The following is an 11,830-nucleotide window of genomic DNA, read 5'->3' as shown; positions in this document are numbered from 1 at the left end:
TTGCCCTGTGCATTTGTCTTTTAAATTATGTCAGAAAAAGTCAAGGTTAAAAGCTAAAATACAATACTGACTCATTTCTATTTTTATCATACCTTTACCAGTGTTCTTTATCTCTTTGTAGTCTTAGGTTACTATCTGTTTTTTCAGACTGGGTGAAGGTGTGCTAGTGACAATTCTCTTAGCTTTTGTCAAAGAATGTCTATTTTCTTTTTTGTTGTTGTTTCTCTCTTGGGCCTGCTTTTATGGGGACAACCTAACAGAGGGCACGGGGTGTAGAAAACTAGGAACAATACATACATATATATTATACACAGAGAAGCATTTCTGTAAAGTCGGGCCCTGCCCCCTGCATCTGCTGAGGCTGAGGAGTTAGGTACTGAGTCAGTCAGCTCTTTCAGTGGGTACACGCACATCTTAGGGAAGGAAGAAGGTGCTGAGAAATGCTGATCAATGGCATGATCTATTTACAGGGGATGAGGAAAAGCCAAAATGGAACAAGGGTTATTTTTTCTTTAAAAAAAGAACAAAAACCCAGGCCGAGGCAGGGAATTGGGGAAAAGGTAAAATGAGAGATGGATTCTGAAAGGGAAGGGGACCTGAGAGGGGTCTCATTTCCCTTGGTCGAAGCCCCTTTAAGTTTGGGGTTAAAGTGGGGAAATGGAGTTGATATCACTTAGAAATCAGGCTGCCAGCAGCACAGCTCTGGTCTCCAAAAGATGAAAAACAGTAAAATTTTGTCCTCCAGTCAAAACATTGGAATACTGTGTGTGTGAGTGGGGTGAGGCTGAATCTCTGGGATGTCAATACAAGGCTTCCAAGGTGTGGCCCTGGTAGGGCAGGAAATCTGTCTCTAGGCTGGTAGAGGGCAGGGTGAAGTATTGATGACAGGGGAGGGAGGACAATTGGAGGGGATTAATTATTGTCCAGTGAAGGGATGATTCCTGTTAAGTAGAATTGGAATTATTCAGTTTGCAAGTTTCCTTCCAGTTCCAAGATCTGAAAAATAAGGGAAAGAAGGAGTCAGGCTTAAGCATGGGCATGGGCCCTGCCCCTCCTACCCCCCTGGAGGGGACATGACCTTGAGCTCCCAGACAGCAGCATGACTTCTCTTTCTCCCTCCAGAATCCACAGGATGGGTGCTAGAGAGGGGCTGACTTGCTGCTGCCTCTTGCCCCTAGGGCACCCCTGGGCCTACTTTGTCCAGGAGCTTGTCCATCTCCTCCTTCCTTAGCATCTCTGACTCCTCCAGAACCCAGTGCTATGCTGTCTTCTTTTTCAGGAAATTGGTCTCCTGCTGGTAGTCCTTGATGAGGCACTCAGCCTTGCTGTACTTGGGCCTAGGCCTCCTGCAGGTGCTCACTCACAGCCTTGCATGGGCCCTGGGCCTCGCCCCCATAGCCCTCCAACTTTTCCATGTGATCCTTTTTCTCCTTCACACTCTGTTCCAGCTGGGCCTTCTTCACTCACCAGTGCCCCTTCTCCTGCTCCAGGCTCTGCAGTTTTCTTTTCAGCGCTGGATCTGTATCTCAGTCACAGCATGCTAGATCTGGAGCTCCTTGAACTTGTGTACAGCTTCTCAGACTCCATGTCCACAGGGGACAAGGCATCCTGGTTCTCTGCCAGCTGAACACCTTAATGGTCATGTTGCCACCTGGGAACATGGGGCTCAGCTCCTCAACCTCATCAGTGGCACACTCTCCCATCTCCTTGTTATCCTTCCCCTCCCCATGCTGAGCATATCTCTGCTCCATCATTTTCTGCTGCCGTTGCACCTGTTTCCAGGGTCTGCTAAGTTAGCTGGGCCACCTCACCTAGCTACTCCTGGCCAATCATAAACTGCACGCAGACCTTGGTGTTCCAGAGCATGGCGGCTACAAAGCTCTGGGTCACTCCCACCAGATTCATTCCATCCATCTCCATCAAGAGATCGTTCACCTGGATCCTGCTGTCCTGATGGACCACGCTGCCATCAGTCATGGTCTTGATGTACATGCCCACCTTCTCCAGGCCCATATCTGTCCATGCCCCATGCCAACAATGCTGATGCCCAGGCCCTCGGCATCCTCCCATTCCACAGGATACAGCTCCAACCTCTCCACCTGCTTCTCCAGATGTACTCACCATGGGATCCACGTCCTTGTTGCAATGATGGTCATCCTCATTGGAGTAGGTGTTGAACAGTTGAATGGGCTCCATGCTGAAATGGGTCTTCTGGCTCAGGGCTGGGTCTTTTCCCTCTGAGAGTCCCAGGATCTCCATGCACCTTGATTTGGCTCATAGAGGGGCTTCACTTCTTCCTTGTCTTCTTCATTGTCCTCCTCCAGGTTATTGCCCCCGGGAGTCCTCCCCAGTCCCACTGTAGGCACTCACATCCACCAAGTCCTCCTTCTAGGACTCGTACCTCTTTGGGGATCATGTCCTGGTTCAGCCATCACCTACCCCTCTCTCAGAAACCACCAGGGTCGCCACCTCCTCCTTGGGGGTTGCCTGGGCCTTCTGCCCCTCTGGCAGGGGTTGGCAGTAGTTTCCAAGGCACAGCCATTCTCTAGGGCTGCATGGGCTGTAACCTCCTCCTGGATCATTTCCGCGGGTGCCACTTGACCGGCCTCCAACTCCCTGCTGTCCTCCACCTCCACAGGCTTAATGAAGCCCCTCCTGGGGCTTGAGAGGCACCAGGCAGGGGCCACTCAGTGCTGCAGGGGCTGCTGTCCTCCAGGGACACACTCCTGGGCTGGGACATTCCCCAATGGGACGGGCAGTAGCAGAGGAGGCTGAAACACCAGGGACCACCTGCTGACCAGCTTCAAGTTGACCTGGGGAGCCCCCTTGGCCCCTGCCCTGGGCAGCCTGGAGCCACAATGGAGGCCAGTCCTTGAGTCAGGCTCAAGGTCTCTATTTGGCTTATTTTTATAATTTTGATATTCTCTATTTGGTGATACATCATTCTCCTGGGTTTCTCTAGTTCTTTGTTTATGGTTTCCTCTAGCTCTTTGAGCACATATAAAACAATTAACTTAAAAATCTTTGTCTAGTAAGTCCAGTGCATGTGCTTTCTCAGTGCTATTAATTTCCTTTTTTTTTTTTTTTTGTCCCTATGAATGTGACTTTTCTCCCTATGAATGCAGGCTTCCCTGGTGGCTCAGATGGTAAAGAAACTGCCTGCAATGCAGGAAGCCCAGGTTCGATCTCTGGGTCTGGAAGATCCCCTGGAGAAGGAAATGGCTACCCACTCCAGTATTCTTGCCTGGAGAATTCCATGGACAGAAGAGCCTGGCAGGCTACAGTCCATGGGGTTGCAAAGGGTCAGACACAACTGAGCATCTAAGACTTTCACTTCCATAAATGTGACCTACTTCAATGTTTCTTTCCATAACTTGTCATTTTTGTTGTTGAATACCAGACATTTTGAATATTATAATGTGGTGACTCTAGAAATGAAAGTATTTCCTTCCTCAGGATTTATTTCCTGCTTCCTGTATATGCTTTGTTGAATGTGGCCTCTGACGTCTCTGTCCTGTTAGCCTGTGATCAGCTAGTGATTTAACAGAGATGTCCTTAAACTCTCAGAGTTGAAAGAAGTACAGTAAAAGAAGAAAAGGAAAAATCTACCCTGGTCTTTATAGATTAGTTCTGTGTCAGGACACTCCTTTAATTCTTCAGTTCAGTCGCTCAGTCGTGTCTGACTCTTTGCGACGCCGTGAATTGCAACATGCCAGACCTCCCTGTCCATCACCAACTCCGGGAGTTCACTCAAACTCATGTCCATCGAGTCGGTGATGCCATCCAGCCATCTCATCCTCTGTCGTCCCCTTCTCCTCCTGCCCCTAATCCCTCCCAGCATCAGAGTCTTTTCCAATGAGTCAACCCTTCACATGAGGTGGCCAAAGTACTGGAGTTTCAGCTTTAGCATCATTCCTTCCAAAGAAATCCCAGGGCTGATCTCCTTCAGAATGGGCTGGTTGGATCTCCTTGCAGTCCAAGGGACTCTCAAGAGTCTTCTCCAACACCACAGTTCAAAAGCATCAATTCTTCGGCACTCAGCTTTCTTCACAGTCCAACTCTCATATCCATACATGACCACTGGAAAAACTATAGCCTTTAATTCTTAGCCAGTCCATTTACAACTCTGGTTTAGTCTTTACTTCCCCCTTGCTATGAGCCTAAATATCAGTGGGAAGTAAACATTCAGGGCTTTCTCAGGTGTTTTCTGAGATATGACCAGCCCTGGGCATGGGTTGTTGTTGTTCAGTTGCTAAGTTGTGTCCGACTCTTTGTGACCCCATGGACTGCAGCACGCTAGGCTTCCCTGTCCTTCACTATCTCCGTGAGTTTGCTCAAACTCATGTCCATTGAGTTGGTGATGCCATTCAACCATCTGATCCTCTGTTGCCCCCTTCTCCTCCTGCCCTCCATCTTTCCCAGCATCGGGCTCTTTTCCAGTATGTGAGCTGTCTGCATCAGATGGCCAAAGTATTGTAGCTTCAGCTTCAGCATCAGTCCTTCTAATGAATATTCAGGGTTGATTTCCCTTAGGATTGACTGGTTTGATTTCCTTGCAGTCCAAAGGACTCTCAAGTCTTCTCCAACACCACAGTTCAAAAGTGTCAGTTCTTCTTCACTCAGCCTTCTTTATGATCCAACCCTCACATCTGTACATGGCTACTGGAAAAACAATAGCTTTTACTAGTCAGACCTCTGTTGGCAGTGATGTCTCTGCTTTTTAATATGCTGTCTAGGTCTGTTATAGGTTTTCTTCCAAGGAGCAAGAGTCTTTTAATTTTGTGGCTGCAGTCACTGTCCACAGTGATTTTGGAGCCCAAGCAGATAAAGTCTGTCATTGTTTCTATGTCTCCCCCATTCTATGTGCCATGAAGTGAAGGGATGAAGGGGTGCTATGATCTTAGTTTTTGAATGTTGAGTTTTAAGCCAGCTTTTTCATTCTCCTCTTTCACTTTCATCAAGAGGCTCTTTAGTTCCTCTTTGCTTTCTGCCATAAGGGTGGTGTCATCTGCATATTTGAAGTTATCAATATTACTCCCAGCAATCTTGATTCCAGCTTGAGCTTCATCCATCCAGCCTGGCATTTGCATGATGTACTCTGCATATAAGTTGAATAAGCAGAGTGACAATATACAGCCTTGACGTACTCCTTTCCCACGTTTGAACCAGTCTGTTGTTTCATGTCCGGTTCTAACTGATGATTCTTGACCTGCATACAGGTTTCTCGGGGGGGCAGGTAAGGTGGTCTGATATTCCCATCTCTTGAAAAAATTTCTACAGATTGTGATTCACACAGTCAAAGACTTAGCCTTATCAATGAAGCAGATGTTTTTCTGGAATTTGCTTGCTTTTTCTATGATCCGATGGATGTTGGCAATTTGATCTCTAGTTCCTGTGCCTTTTCTCAATCCAGCTTGTGCATCTGGAAGTTCTCGGTTCACATACCATTGAAGCCTGCTGCTGCTACTGCTAAGTTGCTTCAGTCGTGTCCGACTCTGTGTGACCCCCATAGACGGCAGTCCACCAGGCTTCTCCGTCCCTGAGATTCTTCAGGCAAGAACCCTGGAGTGGGCTGCCATTTCCTTCTCCAATGCATGAAAGTGAAAAGTGAAAGGGAAGTCGCTCAGTCACTCTTCGTGACTCCATGGACTGCAGCCTACCAGGCTCCTCCTTCCATTGGATTTTCCAGGCAAGAGTACTGGAGTGGGGTGCCATTGCCTTCTCCGACTGTTGAAGCCTAGCTTGAAGGATTTTCAAAATTACCTTACTAGCATGTGAAATGAGCACAATTGCGCAGTAGTTTGAACATTCTTTGGCATTGCCTTTCTTTGGGATTAGAATGAAAACTGACCTTTTCCAGTCCTGTGGCCACTGCTGAGTTTTCCAAATTTGCTCGCATACTAAGGGCAGCACTTTCACAGCATCATCTTTTAGGATTTGAAATAGCTCAACTGGAATTCTATCACCTCCAATAGCTTTGTTTGTAGTGATACTTCCTAAGACCCACTTGACTTCACACTCCAGGATGTCTGGCTTTAGGTGAGGTGATCATACCATCATGGTTATCCAGGTATTAAGACTTTTTTTTTTTCCTTTTTAAAGTTCTTCTGTGTATTCAGAAATGGTAATGACAATAGAAGCAGAAGGGCATGGGCATGGCTTTTCACCTCCTCTTATTAAGTGGATGCTTTTGCAGGCCCGAGTTCCCAAAGTTGTTCCCTCCCCCAGCTTTTCCTCCCAGACTTTTAGCATGCATATTTTCTGATGGAATTGTACTCTTTTGCCACAGATAACAACAATTTGTTCACTTATCTTTCAATATTTTCCAGGAATGACCTCTATTTGGCTACTTTTCCAAACTGAGATTGTTCTGAGTTAAGAAAATAAAGGCAATGCCTGCTCTGTTCCTTCCAGAACCAGATACCCACAAGAGGAACACAGGCTGTCATCAAGACAGTCACTGCACCTGGGAGGAGTTTGGAGCAAGGCTAAGTTAAAACTAAAAAGTTCTTCTACCATGTTAAAATGACTTTTTCCCGATTCGTCATTCACTTGGTTGCTGCAATCCTTTGACTACTTTCCAGAGTTCTGACGAAGTTGATTCAGACAACTTTGCTTAGTTTTTTATTTTGGTGTTTCCAAGAAGTGATAGGTGCTTGAAGCCTCCTACTTTTCCATTTTCACTAACATCTGAAAATCTTTTTTCTTTAATTATTTAATTTATTTTAATTGGAGGATAATTACTTTGCAATATTGTGGTGATTTTTGCCATACATCAACATGAATCAGCCACTGGTACACATGTGTCCCCCCATCCTGAGCCTGCCTCCCCCCTTCCTTCCCACCCCATCCCTCTGCGTTGTCCCAGAGCACTGGCTTTGGGTGCCCTGCTTCATGCATAAAACTTGCACTGGTCATCTATTTTACATATGGTAATATACGTGTTTCAATGCTATTCTCTCAAATCATATCACCTTTGCCTTCTCCCACATAGTCCAAAAGTCTGTTCTTTACATCTGTGTCTCTTTTGCTGCCTTGCATATAGGATCATCATTACTGTCTTTCTAAATTCCATATATATGCGTTAATATATTGTATTGGTGTTTCTTTTTCTTATTTCACTCTGTATAGGCTCCAGTTTCATCCACCTCATTAGAACAGACTCAAATGTGTTCTTTTTTATAGCTGAATAATATTCCATCCTGTATATGTACCACTACTTCCTTATCCATTTGTCTGCTGATGGACATCTAGGTTGCTTCCATGTCCTAGCTCTTGTAAATAGTGCTGCAATGAACATTGGAGTTACATGTGTCTCTTTCAATTCTGGTTTCCTTGGTAATACCTGAAATTCTTAATAATATTTGAACTATGAGTCTCCCACTTTCCTTTTGTACTGGGCCCTGCAGGTTAGGTTTGCCCCTAAAAGTTCAAGCCATTCAAACAATTTTTCTACCTGTTATACTTGTCACTATAGAGCATTCTTATAAGTAAATCCATGCAGGCATCTTTCCCTGGTACTAGATTAGTACTCAACTGAGAATCATCACAACTATGACAATGAATGCCCTCAGTAATAGTGTGGATAATATCAACAATATTTATTCTTATGTCCAAGACAAATTTTGGAAATTTTTAAGGTATCTTGTGAAACTAAAGAGTAACCCTCAACTGAATTTGCTTACTCCAACTAAGATCTTGAATATCCCCTCAAGGAATGAGGATTTTTAATTTAATGGTATTATATGACTTTATAGATCAGCTTTCATAGGCCTCTGTCTTCAGCAACTTCCCAGGGAATTCTTTTATGTAATTGATAATCCTAGACATTTCAAATAAAATAAAGTGTTACCCTCCTGATTGTTCATCTAACTCCATACCACACATTCTTCCCTCCTTCTCCCCAAAATATTCAAAGGCTCAAATTTTTTTGAGTGTCCCCAGCCTTTTCATTATCTTAGTCACAACCAGTGACTACCACCACCATCACCAGCAACAAATTATAGCATGAAATAGATTAATTTCTACTCCACTTTGTATCAATTAAGATACTTTCAGCTGAAAATAGGAGAAGACCAACTCAGATGCCCTACGTGATGAGGAAATTTAGTATCTCATATACCAAAGTCTTCAGAGATAGGATGGTTTCAGCACTGGTCAACTGAGTGATTTATGACATTATGAAAGACCCAAATCCTTTCTGTATTTCCGCTATGTTATTCTCACTCTGTTGATTTGTCTTCTAAAACTGACTTTCATCATGACCCCGTAATAACTGTTACCAACATTCGCATAGCATGTAGATGGCAATATCCCAAAATAGAAAAAGGTTTTTCTCCTCAATCTTGGAAAGCTCAGAGAAATTGTACCCAGAAAGCACTTTCCTAAACCAATCACTGACCAAGGAAATGAAGTTACCATGATTAGTTTAGACTAGGCAAAAATTATTCCAGTTTCTTTTTTTTTAAATTATTATTATTATTTTTTTATGTTACAGTATTGTATTGGATTTGCCATACATCAACATGCATCCACCACGGGTGTACACGTGTTCCCCATCCCGAACCCCCCTCCCACCTCCCTCCCCATACCATCCCTCTGGGTCATCCCAGTGCACCAGCCCCAAGCTTCCTGTATCCTGCATCGAACCTGGACTGGCGATTCATTTCTTATATGATATTATACATGTTTTAATGCCATTCTCCCAAATCATCCCCCCTCCCTCTCCCACAGAGTCCAAAAGACTGTTCTATACACCTGTGTCTCTTTTGCTGTCTTGCATACAGAGTTATCATTACCATCTTTCTAAATTCCATATATATGCGTTAATATACTGTATTCGTGTTTTTCTTTATGGCTTACTTCACTCTGTATAATAGGCTCCAGTTTCATCCACCTCATTAGAACTGATTCAAATGTATTCTTTTTAATGGCTGAGTAATACTCCATTATGTATATGTACCACAGCTTTCTTATCCATTCATCTGCTGATGGACATCTAGGCTGCTTCCATGTCCTGGCTATTATAAACAGTGCTGCAATGAACATCCGGGTACACGTTTCTCTTTCAATTCTGGTTTCCTCGGTGTGTATGCCAAGCAGTGGGATTGCTGGGTCATATGGCAGTTCTATTTCCAGTTTCTTAAGGAATCTCCACACTGTTCTCCATAGGGGCTGTACTAGTTTGCATTCCCACCAATAGTGTAAGAGGGTTCCCTTTTCTTCACACCCTCTCCAGCATTTATTGCTTGTTGACTTTTGGATAGCAGCCATTCTGACTGGCGTGAGATGGTACCTCACTGTGGTTTTGATTTGGATTTCTCTGATAATGAGTGATGTTGAGCATCTTTTCCTGTGTTTATTAGCCATCTGTATGTCTTCTTTGGAGAAATGTCTGTTTAGTTCTTTGGCCCATTTTTTATTGAGTCGTTTATTTTTCTGGAATTCAGCTGCAGGAGCTGCTTGTATACTTTTGAGATTAATTATTTGTCAGTTGCTTCATTTGCTATTATTTTCTCCCATTCTGAAGGCTGTCTTTTCACCTTGTTTATAGTTTCCTTCGTTGTGCAAAAGCTTTTAAGTTTAATTAGGTCCCATTTGTTTATTTTTGCTTTTATTTCCATTACTCTGGGAGGTGGGTCATAGAGGATCCTGCTGTGATTTATGTCAGAGAGTGTTTTGCCTATGTTTTCCTCTAGGAGTTTTATAGTTCTGCTCTTACATTTAGATCTTTAATCCATTTTGAGTTTGTTTTTGTGTATGGTGTTAGAAAGTGTTCTACTTTTATTCTTTTACAAGTGGTTGACCAATTTTCCCAGCACCACTTGTTAAAGAGATTGTCTTTTCTCCATTGTATATTATTGCCTCCTTTGTCAAAGATAAGGTGTCCATAGGTATGTGGATTTATCTCCAGGCTTTCTATTTTTACAGTGAACAAAATCCTCTGGTGAGCATTTCCTTTTGTAGAGGATGAGCAAGAAATAAACTTTTGTTATACTAAGATACTTTAATTTGGGGTTTAACTATTTGTTACAATACAATAATTAAACCTGTCCTGAGTAGTAACAGGTATAGTAACAGGGTGTATATTGTCACCCTGCCTATTTAACTTATATGCAGAGTACATCATGAGAAACCCTGGGCTGGATGAAGCACAAGCTGGAATCAAGTTTGCCAGGGGAAATATCAATAACCTCAGATATGCAGATGACACCACCCCTTATGGCAGAAAGTGAAGAAGAACTAAAGAGCCTCTTGATAAAAGTGAAAGAGGAGAGTGAAAAAGTTGGCTTAAAGCTCAACATTCATAAAACTAAGATCATGGCATCCGGTCCCATCACTTCATGCCAAATAGATAGGGAAACAGTGGAAACAGTATCAGACTTTATTTTTTTGAGCTCCAAAATCACTGTGGATGGTGATTGCAGCCATGAAATTAAAAGACGCTTACTCCTTGTAAGGAAAGTTATGACCAACCTAGATAGCATATTAAAAAGCAGAGACATTACTTTGTCAACAAAGGTCCATCTAGTCAAGGCTATGGTTTTTCCAGTGGTCATGTATGGATGTGAGAGTTGGACTGTGAAGAAAGCTGAGCGCTGAAGAATTGATGCTTTTGAACTGTGGTGTTGGAGAAGACTCTTGAGAGTCCCTTGGACTGCAAAGAGATCCAACCAGTCCATCCTAAAGGAGATCAGTCCTGGGTGTTTATTGGAAGGACTGATGCTGAAGCTGAAACTCCAATACTTTGGCCACCTCATGTGAAGAGTTGACTCATTAGAAAAGACCCTGATGCTGGGAGGGATTAGGGGCAGGAGGAGAAGGGGAAGACAGCGGATGAGATGGCTGGATGGCATCACCGACTCAGTGGACATGAGTCTGAGTGAACTCCGGGAGTTGGTGATGGACAGGGAAGCCTGGCGTGCTGTGATTCATGAGGTCGCAAACAGTCGGACACAACTGAGGAACTGAACTGAACTGAAATAATTCTTGAATGTTCCTGAAAAGGTAAGGACCGTATCATACTATTTGTACTTTTCTAAATTCTATTCATGGATGGAGTAAACTTTACTTCTAGCTCATAGCTTACCTTAAAAAAAAAAAAAAAGAAACTATTTTTTGAATTATGAAAGTGTGATAACGCATTTACAGGAGACTTGGAAAATCCAGAACACAGTTACATATAGTTCCACTGTGTGTATGTGTGTGGGGTGTGTGTTAGTCACTCAGTCGTGTCTGACTCTTTGCAACCACATGGACTATAGTCCATCAGGCTCCACTGTCCATGGAATTCTACAGGGAAGCATACTGGAGTGCATTGCCATTCCCTTTTCCAGGGAATCTTCCCAACTTAGGGACTGAACCCGGGTCTTCCACATTGCAGGCAGATTCTTTACCATCTGAGCCACCAGGGAAGACACAGGTCCACTATATATTACAATTATTTTTTTAAGTTGATAAATTAAGATTTTTAGTTGGAGTTTCAATATCAAACTCTCAAAAAATAATAGAATGAATATACAGAGAAGTAGAGGGATATAGTAGACCCCAAAAGCTCTGTGAACTAATTCAATATGAGTAAGACATAGAATTTTCACACAACAGTAGGATACAAGTTCTATTCAAGTTCCCATAGACTATAAACCAGGAGACACTGGAACATATCCAGGGACATAAACTAAGGTGCAAAAGTTTCATGGTCTAAAGGTGTTGAAATTATAGAGTCTGTTCTCTTATCACTGTGGAATTATGTTAGAAATCAATATCAAAATATATTTGAAAATTACCCACATATTTTCAAGTACAATGTGACATTTACCAAGAAAGATAT

General features: G+C 43.2%; 1 pseudogene; it reads right to left on the bottom strand.

Moving 5' to 3' along the window:
* Positions 1–944: 944 nt before the first annotated feature.
* On the bottom strand, positions 945–7,500 carry LOC129640097 (neurabin-2-like; annotated as a pseudogene).
* Positions 7,501–11,830: the final 4,330 nt, after the last annotated feature.

This window comes from Bubalus kerabau, chromosome X, assembly GCF_029407905.1.
Source record: "Bubalus kerabau isolate K-KA32 ecotype Philippines breed swamp buffalo chromosome X, PCC_UOA_SB_1v2, whole genome shotgun sequence".
Taxonomy (NCBI): domain Eukaryota; kingdom Metazoa; phylum Chordata; class Mammalia; order Artiodactyla; family Bovidae; genus Bubalus; species Bubalus kerabau.
The sequence above is the reverse complement of the archived record's forward strand: the minus strand, read 5'-3'. Positions and strand labels throughout refer to the sequence as shown.